At 39.4% G+C, this 7,375-nt stretch overlaps 1 long non-coding RNA gene across 1 annotated transcript; it reads left to right on the top strand.

Moving 5' to 3' along the window:
- Positions 1–365: 365 nt before the first annotated feature.
- Positions 366–2,204, top strand: LOC118168862. The gene is made up of 2 exons (XR_004751824.1): positions 366–450; positions 1,358–2,204. It is a non-coding gene; the product is annotated as an uncharacterized LOC118168862 (long non-coding RNA).
- Positions 2,205–7,375: the final 5,171 nt, after the last annotated feature.

Raw genomic sequence — 7,375 nt, 5'->3', positions numbered from 1 at the left:
ATGGGGAGGATTCAGTGTAATTAGTTTTGCTTAATGTGCTTTCAAATTTACTGTGGGGTTCAGGTCTTCCAGTTCACCTTTAAAAGGTAAAGGGGCCCCTTTTAAGCTGCCAGAAAAGATTTGGATCAGGTACTGAGGGGCCTCCAGTGCAAATTTACTGATATCATTAGAAAAGCCATTTCCTTTTACGTGAGCCTAATGAAAGTACACTTAATTTGTAATTTTGTATAATTATAGATCTTGATGAGACAGATGAATGTGAATTCAGTATCAGCTAGTGAGTTCATCATTCCTTGTATCATCTATTTCTCAATTATCTCTAATGGTTGTCTTCAAGAGATTTATATCTTGTCATTTTCCTGCTAACCCACGTAAAATATCCTAGAAGAAATGTACCACTGATTTGTCCTAAGGAGACCAGTTTCAGTGTCCTGCACCAAGTTTCTGAAGGTTAGACTTCTAAAACACTTCCAGACTGTGATCACATATCTCAGATGTAGATAACATTTCCTCCCAGCTTATGGTATTCCCATTGTATGCTTTCAGTTTCCAGAAGAACAGACAGGTACTCCAGCACTGATGTTCTCTCATCTCACATTGCCTTCCCTTGAAACCTTGCTCAGGTACATGTTGGACTTTCATCATACAGCCAATTATTTCTACATAAACTTCTTTTTTTATATATTACCAGCTTCCTAAATGTTGTTTGGGGTTTTCCGGATCTCTTTCTCTTTTTCCTTTCCTCCCATGTCCTCACAGACAGTTGCAGCAAACAAAATGGCAAAATGACCTCCACCCTGGGCTCTGGGCTGTAATATCACAGGGGTGTTCTGTATCTCTCATTGCTTTTCTTAGTAATCTTTTCTTCACAGTCATGTTTCTTTGGTTTCTTTAAACTGCTTGACTTACTCCCAGGAGCAATGCTTACAAGAGATCTATAAAGCCTAAAAGGAAAACCAAACATGAGGCAGCACAGAGAAACCATGCTTTTCAAAATCTTTTGGTGGCTCTTGAATGCAGGGCGCGACATGTATCTGAAAAAATGTGGTACAGAGAAAGAGCAATTGTTCCTCTTCCAAGAATCTCTCATTAGGAAAGAAGCCATCTGAATCATTCAGATGCAAATAATAATAATAAAAAAATCTGCATTTCTAATCTCCCTTTTACTCTTTTCATGGTCATCTCGAGATGTTCAGGGCAAGGATTCAATCCCATTTTGAGCTACTGAAAAAGTAAGCTCAGCTTCTGTGGTGATTTTTCTGTGCTCATTCATCTTGCTGGCTTTTATCTTGAAGGCTTTCAGGCTTACCTGAGAACATTTTATTATTATTATTATTATTATTATTATTATTTTCAGACTAAGGTGGTGGAGGCAGCAGTCTTAGTAGAAACAAATCTTTTCCCACCAGGAGGAGAAGTGTTCATAATGCAGCTCTGTTTATCAATGTACAAAATGAGAAATATTGCAGCTTCTCAGTCTGCCACTTCAAGATGTTCAGAACCATTCATGCTTTGCCATTACAACACCATCATATCTGCTCAACCAGGAAAATACTTCAGTGCTCTTGTGATAAATATTTGGGTTGTAAGTATTGTTAATTTTGCAGTGCATGGTGTAATTGAGTACCCTTAAACATACATAAATTGTCAAGCACTCCGGGTACCTCTCAGCATCCAATCTGATTATGGAAATGCTTGTAGGTAAGATTTTTCCTCCCCAAAATGTAATAAACATATTTGTATGAAATACATGAATAAGCAATGTTTCGAGATAGACAGATTAGAACTGTTAGGGAAGACATTACATAAATGTAAGGCAGATTCCATCTTGTAGTGCAAGAAAAGATATGGGCGACCTTCCATCGCTTGCTGATCAATGCTTCTTGTATTGCAAATGCTGAAGTAATTTTGTTCAGAATTATTAGCAACAAGCAGATAGCTCAAAACTGCAATGGCTGGTCAAAGATAAGGAGGAGACAGGGCCTTTTCCAGAACAGACTACTGGCAGGGCTGGCCTCACCTTGTTTTTCTCAGAGAAACTATGATTGATGTAAGAATAACCCTAGACCAAAAGCCACTGCATCACTCTACAGTTCCAGCAGCTGCTAGGAAATAAGGTTTCCTATTATTCTTGAGAATAGGATAGAAACGATAGTTTTCAAGCTCAGAGGATAATAAGATTCCCCAAGGGCTCTCATAACTTAGCTTTATGTGGTCTGTGTTTGGATGATATTTAAAGGAAGGTCTTATGTGAAGAAATTGTGAGTCCTTGAGTGCCTGACTGCCACATACTGACCTGGGTGAGACCGTGGCAAATGTGTATGAACTGGCTAGAGGGTAAAGACCTATCATCATGCCCTCACGTTTCCCTGAGCTTGCATCAATTGATTGCTATCTTCAGATGCAATTGATTGCATCTTCACTAAAAAAAAAAACAAACTGATAGCACCACAAACACAGAACTGAGGCATAAATCAGGTAGATACAAGTAGAAAGGGAAAAAGTATTGGTTAAAAAAGAAATATGTGCAGTTACATAAATGAAGAATTAACAGAAAGGTAAAGTTTGCAGGGAAAGTATGGACTTTGATGAAGTTTTGATGGGAAGGTAGAACATGGATTTCAATGCAGTTTCAGTAAAAATTTACTGCAGTGTTTCTTAGCTTAGTAGTATTTGAATAAGCCTAGTGAAAACTGACCTTGGAAACCACTTCCATAGGGGGAAAACAATAATAAAAATCAGGGTCAGGTCTCTGGCTACTGTAATTGCACAATTCTACTTTGGACAACCCAGTTCCACACACGTCCTCCAGCACAGCATCTGCTCCTCTGCTCTGTTACAATATAAATGACTAAGCAGACTAAGTAAAAAGCAGAGATGGAAAAATTTCCCACCCAACTGTGGAAACAGACGGTATAATTCTTGGGAATTGCACTGGCAATAACAGCAGTACACAAAACTAAATGTGGGAGCTGGATAAACATCCAGCTTCTAAGTGATGTCTCACTCCTGCAATAAAAACACTACGTATTTGAAGAAACACGGAATGAGAAGTGATTTTTCTTAACACGAGCAAAGTACTTACTACTCGGTGTATAAGATCAACAGAACAAAGGGATTCCATGAATCACAATTTCCTCTGTTTTCATTTTTTCCTTTTTCTGTTTATTGAATGAAAATATCAAGCATGCAGATCACTTACCTATGTAATGTTTCATTTCACAGGTTTTTGGAGAGAAGGCGATAGAGGCAAAATATAATAATCACATCTTGCCTATCATATCATAACCATATTGTAACCTGGAAGATTTAGAAAGGGGAGCAAAAAGCTGAAATGTTTAGAAGATTGCAATGCTTGAATGCATATGTACAAAAGAAATCTTTGGCTAAGAATAGATGTTTCTCACTTTTCTCCGCTAACATGTGGTGCAGACAAAGAGATTTCTACAAAAAGCAGTAGCAATAATCCCCTTCCACCCCAACTGCCACAAGTTCTTACAGTGATTTGTATAGCATGAATTTCATCTGGATTTGCTGACTTCCCCACAAAGCTCATCAGATGGATGTTGGTAATTTTACATAGCTTTGTTTTAGCCTCACATGCTGAATGCTTGACGGTATCGCCATGCAGTAGTGGCTTAGAATACATTAAGATGTTAGTTTTTGCTTGTTTCCATCCCTGCTGCAGTCGTTGGAGTGGATAACTCCTGTATTCCTCTCCCCTTCCTTCTGAAGCATATCGTCCTCAGGATGCCAGCATCACCCCTGCTTTGCTGTGGCTCTGCTCTGACTCCATGTCCACCAGCGGCTTGTGCCAGCTCCCTGCTGCTCAGGGCTTGTGGCCAGAAGTGGAGGCAGATGTGTGGGAGCCACAGCAAATAGCCTTGGACAGGAGAAGATGTGTTTGCCCAGCTGGCTCCATGTAAAGGACAATCCTCACTACTTCCAGTGGCAAGGGCTTCATGCCCTCTGGGACCTTTACACCTCCAGCCTGGCACCTTGCTCAGGCAAAGACTTGGAAGATCACCTGAGGTGCCTTTAACCACACTTCTTCAGTCAAGGGTTTACAGAGGAAGAGAAAACAAATCGTTGCAGAAGAGAAAACCAATGTCAGCAGACTCAGCTAATAAATCCCACAGTGGTATTATTCCCATCCATACTTGAGCTTGTCTTTTCTTTCTCCCTATTCTTTTTTTTTCTTCTCATTTATCTACTGCTTCTTTGTTTGTTTCTGTTTTGTTTTTCTCTTCCAGTATGTTAACAGAAAGTGAAAAAAAACAGTCTGAAAACTTGGTATAAAAAGCTCAGATGCTGGAGTCATGTCTGACATGAGATGTGACATCATTTTGCCATCCTAAAACCAGCTTAAGCCTGTCTTTCCCTTGAAAAAAAATGGGCTCTGGAAAAAGCGTGTAAGTCTTCATATTACTTTTAAGTTTTTAATCCACACTTGCTTTAGCACTGATCTGACAGCCCGTTCGGCCAGTGCTGAGCTTGCTGTTACGAATGCTGGGTTGGCAGCCTTCTCCCTGCCGAGACAGTGTGGCTGCTGCTGAGCCTGTGCCCCTTTGATTGCAAAGAGGACCGATGAATATGGGATGCTTTGCTTTCCCAGGAGCCCATTTATTACTGCCCAGCTCTTCTGACACTTCAGAAATACAAAGTTAAGTTTTGTCTCTGCCCTTTCCCTATTTGAAATGGTTGTTTTATTGCACTTTGGCTGCACAAAGGGCTGTAGTTCAGAAGTAGCATCAACTCAGGTTACTGCAGAGAGTTGTTCGTCTTCATCCTCTGGCACTGGTGAATGACAGCACAACTGCTCGGTGAGGGATGGAATGGGAATGGGAGGGAAGCCGGGCTCAGGATGCCTCTTTTACACCTTAAGTCTTCAATGAAGCCTTGGCTGTGGGACAAGAGGAGGGTGTGAGCTTCTCCCAGCCTGAAAGAAAGGCTTCATTTATAACAGCTGAATCTGGTTTGATTTTTGTTTTGGGCTTAAGTTAAATCTTGTTTTCCTTTCATCTCTTTTCTCCTGTGTTGCTACTGACATAAACTGTGATGACCATAAAGGCAGGTTACAGAAAAGTCCTGATTATGGCACTGGGAAGTTCTGCTTCCATTCCTCTGGAAGAACTGCTCATGTGAGTGCCTGAGATCACTGAATCCATAGATTATTGCGCCAAGTCCATTTCCACCCTCAATCCCCCACATGACAGCTGCTGTATCTGCATCAGGATGCTAAATAGTTCTAGCAGCTTCTCTGACTTCAGCCTAATGCAGACTTTACAAATTAGAATATTTAGCCTCTGTGTGCTCCTCCAGAAGCAAAGCTTACTAGAAGTTCTTTAGTGATGACAATAACGACTTAAGACGAGCACTTTCATTTCAGGAGCTAGCAGCCACCTTTTAAAAACACTTTTAATAAAAATACATTATAGTCATATGTATTCAAATCATTCTGCTAACATAGAGCTACTGTCACAGTGCTTAGTTCATCCATTCTTTACATTAATAACAACACAAATTTATTCTTCCCCATAGTCTATATTTAAATATTTTCAAAAGTTTGGCAAATATTAACCCTTACATAGTTCTGTAAGTCAGGAGGCTGTTCTCATCCTCACTGTGAGTAATATGAAAGCCAAAGATATTAGGTAATTTCTTCTGAAGTTTCTCATTGAGATATCTGATATTTGCCAGCTTATACTCCCCTCTCTTAATCGTTACATCTTATTGATTTCCAAGAAGCACCTAAAAACTGAAGGTAGAAAATAAATCCAAGACTATTTGTGTCTGGCTGAATAAAAAGAAAATCTAAGTGAGATGGACTACAAACAAACTGGAGCTTGGCAAGCAAAGGAGGATTAATGTTCTTCTGTCCCATGGCACTATTATTATTTTTTAAATATCTTTATCAGGTAGAGGAGTGAGAAACAACACAAGGTGCATAAGCAGGCTAATTAGTTAGTTTGTTAGCAAGGTTAATCACTGCCTCAGTATGGCACCCTGGCCTTCTGCTATTATCTACCCAAGAAAACTCACTAAGTCAGTTAGGTGTGGCCTGTTTATATATTACGATACAGCTTCTTCCTCTTACTTCTCACTTGAAAAGTTGTATTTTAGGGACCATTAGTGGAGAAGGGGAAAGAATATACCACGTGGATTTGTGTATTTAACACTGCTAAGGGTCTCTTGCAATCAGAACTGAAAGAAAGTTTTTAAAAATGTTTTTTCCTGCCATGGTTTTGCCAATTGGAAAAAAAAAGAAAAGAAAAGAAAAGAAAACAACAAACAAACAAGAACTTTCTTTTTTCTTCCTGGAAACAGGGAGGCTAGACATCTCCTTTTGCATTAATTCCAGGTGCAGTTTATAGTCCTCTGTTCACTTTCTAAATACAAGGCAACAAACTAGACCTTTTCTGCTTCTTTCCTCAGATGTAATGGAAATACACAATTCTTTCTCTTTTATTCTCTCCTGGTTTTAGCTGTCCTGCTGTCCTTGCACACGTACTTAACCTCCTGGCACCTTCTGGCATACCCCAAACAGACTGAATGAATTGCAGTCACCAGCAATGAAGCCCGTCAGTCCTATCAGACTCTATTTTTTTTCATTTTATTTTATTTTATTTTATTTTATTTTATTTTATTTTATTTTATTTTATTTTATTTTATTTTTTCTTTTTAATTCATTTTAATGAGAATGGCTGCATTCCCCCCCAGCCCATTCCAGGATTGAGCTCTGAGGATTCAGAATCCTTTATGCTCTGCTGAGAAGGGAGCATGCAGGCCCTTGAAATGTTGTTAACATCTTTAACCACACCAAGGATTTTGATACAAAATGTATTTCCAAAAAACAGGGATAGGAGATTGAAAGAGAATAAGATATAACAGGATTGCCGTAACTTTGAAGCTATTTTTCAATAAAATAAAACTATGGTTGAACTTCATGTTGGAATGCCACAATACTGTGGGAAATGGAGGACTCAATTCTGTTTCACCTGCAGGAAAGGGGAACAAATTCTTCACAATGCTCTTTATTAAAATGCTGATTTTGACTTTTTGCCTATGACAGAGCAATCTGTAAGAGAAAGTTAAGGCAGTGAAGCTTTGAATGTTAATGCTTTTCTTCCTCCCCTACCTTCACTTCATGCTGTTCTCCCCTCCTTTGGCTAGCATCAGATGGGATGACTGTGGCTCAAACAGGTTAAAAATTAAAATTTTTACCCTGTCCTGTTTCCTTATTTACCTGTGTGACTGAGCCTTTACTGCAGGTAAAACTCACAACAGTCCCAAGAAGAGGTTACCCGGGAGGACCAGTGATGTGGCTACGTGACTCTCTTCCAGAAGATTGACTGAAGCTTATGCTTTTACATCA

The sequence above is a fragment of the Oxyura jamaicensis genome, chromosome 6 (genome assembly GCF_011077185.1).
Source record: "Oxyura jamaicensis isolate SHBP4307 breed ruddy duck chromosome 6, BPBGC_Ojam_1.0, whole genome shotgun sequence".
Taxonomy (NCBI): Eukaryota; Metazoa; Chordata; class Aves; order Anseriformes; family Anatidae; genus Oxyura; species Oxyura jamaicensis.
Note: the sequence above shows the minus strand (reverse complement) of the source record. Positions and strands in the feature narration are given on the sequence as shown.